At 35.8% G+C, this 3,482-nt stretch overlaps 1 non-coding gene across 1 annotated transcript; it reads right to left on the reverse strand.

Annotated features, from left to right (window-relative positions):
• Nucleotides 1-3,135: 3,135 nt before the first annotated feature.
• LOC128282357 (small nucleolar RNA R71) lies at nucleotides 3,136-3,242 on the reverse strand. Its single transcript, XR_008272616.1, has one exon. It is a non-coding gene; the product is annotated as a small nucleolar RNA R71 (small nucleolar RNA).
• Nucleotides 3,243-3,482: the final 240 nt, after the last annotated feature.

Below are 3,482 nucleotides of genomic sequence, written 5' to 3' on the forward strand. Positions count from 1 at the left end.
TCCCTCTTGTTCAAGTGCTGATTTATTCTCTTGCGAAAGAGGCTCCCATCAGCTATTTTGGAGCAGAAATTAGATGTTCATAAGCCACCTTGATAGCCGAGGGCAACGAAGAACGAAGAACGAAGAACGGACCAAATAGTCAAGCCACAGAGAAACACCGGATTTGCTTCTTGTTCCCTATCTCTTTAATTTTTGTTGTTGTTTTGATGGACATGTTTATGAATATTTATGCTACTGAAATGATTATTTTAATAAATTTAACTTAAACTTAAGTTTGTGTTGGGTTGATTATATTCTGCCTGCTTGAATTGTTAAAATGATGTTTATGCTGTTATAGGCCTCGGTAAATTGCTTGGTTAAGTAAAATCATGCCAAAGTTATTCTTGCGTTACGACTGTGAGGTAGCTAATGAATTAATTATTTAAACAGATTGCAATTGTAATTAATTGAAACAGTACTTAATCACTGCATGTTTATTCTTCTAAGGTAGCTGAAGGTTAAATTAGCAATGTATCTGGCGATATTATTTCCTTGCATAACTTGCAAGATTATTCAGATTAAACTGTTTCAAGGTAGGGATGCCTTGTTACCTCACAGTCTTTTTTATGCTTATTAAATTAATTAATCATTTGAATTGACATAGGGATATGCAAGAGATTAGTTCAGTTTAATGAGTATGGATATGTGATAAACCGTAATTTATACATATTTTTACCCCATGCTTAACACATTTTATGGATGATTTTTCCTTAGAATTGGTGAATTCGATGCTCCTAATGCCTTAATTTCATGTTTTATACTTAGGCGAGCATAGGAGAGCGAAAGGAACGAGAAACGGGCCAAAAACAGAGAAAATGAGCCAACGTACAAAATCAACACGGCTTGGACTTCCTAACACGGGCAGACCACACGACCGTGTCAATTTGGAAGAATCGAAGCACGACTCACACTGATAGAACACACGCTTGTGCCATTCTAACAGCCTCGAGCACGGCCTGAAGTAATCATACACGAGCGTGTCTCACGGGCGTGTCCCTGCCGAGCCCAAGTTTAGTCCAATTCGAAAATGGCCAATTTTGAGGGTTCTTAGGCATTCCAAAGCCTATAAATACACCCTAAAGGAGGATGAAAAAGGGGAGACATAGGGAGGAAGGAAGGAATTACTCGAAGAAAGCCGATTGATCCATCTCAGAAGTCAGATTCATCATCAAGACTGAAGATCTCCCCTCAATTTCCCTTCAAGAGTTTTTGGTTTTCTTTATGTTTTGTATTCATTATTCTTCTGAGATGTTTTCCTTTTTAGTTATGAACTAAATCCCCTAAATACCTACAGGGAATGAAACCTAAGACAAACCTTGTTATTATTTTCTGAATTGTATGATAAATATTTGGCTTGTTCTTAACTATGTGTTTTTAATTCTTGTCTTGATATTCCATGATATTGATTCAAGTTAAGCTCTTATTCAAAGGAGGAATAGACCCTGTCTAAGAGTACATTTGTCATAATTAAGCGAAGTTGGTTGCGCGCCTAGAGATAGGTGACAAGTTTTTTCCAGATTAGGGTGAAACCTAATAAGGGGATCCATAGATCGAGTTAATGCAACACTAGGGAGTTAATTAGAAAGAGATTTCAATTATTCAACCTAGGGTTAGACGTTGTTAGTCTCGAGAGGGATAATAATATAACTTAGGGATTCCTACGGAACAAGTTAAATGAATAAATCGTCCGATTCGGAGTCAGAATAACAGGTGAAGTCTAGGTGGATTTTTCCTTAGGTATTGTCTTAATTCAATCGTTTTTCCAAAAGTAATCCCCCAATTCTATTTCCTATGGATTCTTAGTTAGTTAATTAGTTAGTTAAAAACAAACCCATTATTCTTAGGCTAGATAATAAAAAGACAGTTATTACTAGTACTTTTAGTTCCTTTGGGATTGATAATCTGGTCTCGCTAAAGCTATACTACTGTTTGATACTTACACTTGCCTTCATTGTGATAATAGTTAGTTTCAAGAACGATTAATTATAAATATTTAAAACCTGTCACAAAAATCACGTATCAATATGTCAAGAGATGAATGGATTTTTGTATAAAATTTTGTTCATAAGTTAGTAAATTACCGGGTTACTGTGAATTTATTCGTAACAGTGTAAAAATGAGTTTAATAATTCTGAGTTCAAGAAATATAATTAATCCAACAGAAGTATGTTACCTTGATTAAATCTTTTTTGAAATTGTGCATTAGAACTCCTTTGTTTATTTTTAATTATTTACTTAGTTTTTTTTAAACAATTTTGACCATCTTTTAAAATCAAATTATTTTTACTTCACCAAAGTGTTTTACAATTAATTTCATAAATAATTCTTTGTACAGTCCCTGTGGGTACGATAACTCGACATTTACTTGTCACTTTATTACTTGTTGCGATTGTGTACACTTGCACATTTTCGTTGTTCCAAGTTTTTGGCGCCGTTGCCAGGGGACTGTTTTAAAAAAAATGTAATTATTTGTGAATTTGTTAGTTTTACATTTTTGTTTATTTTTCTGTTTAATTTTTAAATTAATTTTTCTTTGATAATTTTAGGTGTTTATAAGTATTGACCAGATTATTGACTTACTTCCTGTAGACCCTAAGATAGAATGAACCTTTCGACAGCGAAGAAGACAAGCGAACCAGAGAGGACTGAAGGAATGAATTTCGAGAATATGAATCAAGGAAATGGAGCAAACCTTGCTCAAAATCCTATCCTTATTGCTGACGATAGAGATAGATCCTTAAGACAATATGCTCTGCCAGTATTTAACGATCTTAATCTGGGCATTTGGAGACCCGAAATTGAGGCACAACAATTCGATCTGAAGCCAGTCATGTTCCAGATGCTTCAGATGGTGGGCCAATTTAGTGGAATGCCTACTAAAGATCCTCATCTTCACCTAAGACTATTTATGGAGGTGACCGACTCTTTCAAGTTAGCTGGAGTTCCTGAAGATTTATTATGATTGAAGCTGTTCCCGTATCATTAAGGGACAGAGCTCGAGCCTGGTTGAATTCATTGACACCAAACTCAATTTCTACATGGAAAGAGTTAGCCGAAAGATTTCTCATGAAGTATTTCCCGCCAAGCAATGACTCTATGTTGAGGAACGAGATCACTGCCTTCCAACAAATGGATGATGAGTCCTTGTATGAGGAATGGGAACGATACAAAGAACTATTATGAAAATGCCATCTCCATGGAATCCCACATTGCATCCAACTTGAGACATTTTATAATGGTCTCAATGCTCACACGAGGATGGTAGTGGACGCTTCTGCTAACTGTGCTCTCCTTTCTACGTCTTATAATGAGGCTTACAAAATCATTGAGAGGATCGCCAGTAAAAATTATCAATGGCCAACTAATGAAGCCGCGTCAGGATGACGAGTCGCTGGAATACATGAAGTGGACGCTCTCACTTCACTTGCATCTCAGGTATCTTC

The sequence above is a fragment of the Gossypium arboreum genome, chromosome 1 (assembly GCF_025698485.1).
Source record: "Gossypium arboreum isolate Shixiya-1 chromosome 1, ASM2569848v2, whole genome shotgun sequence".
Classification (NCBI taxonomy): domain Eukaryota; kingdom Viridiplantae; phylum Streptophyta; class Magnoliopsida; order Malvales; family Malvaceae; genus Gossypium; species Gossypium arboreum.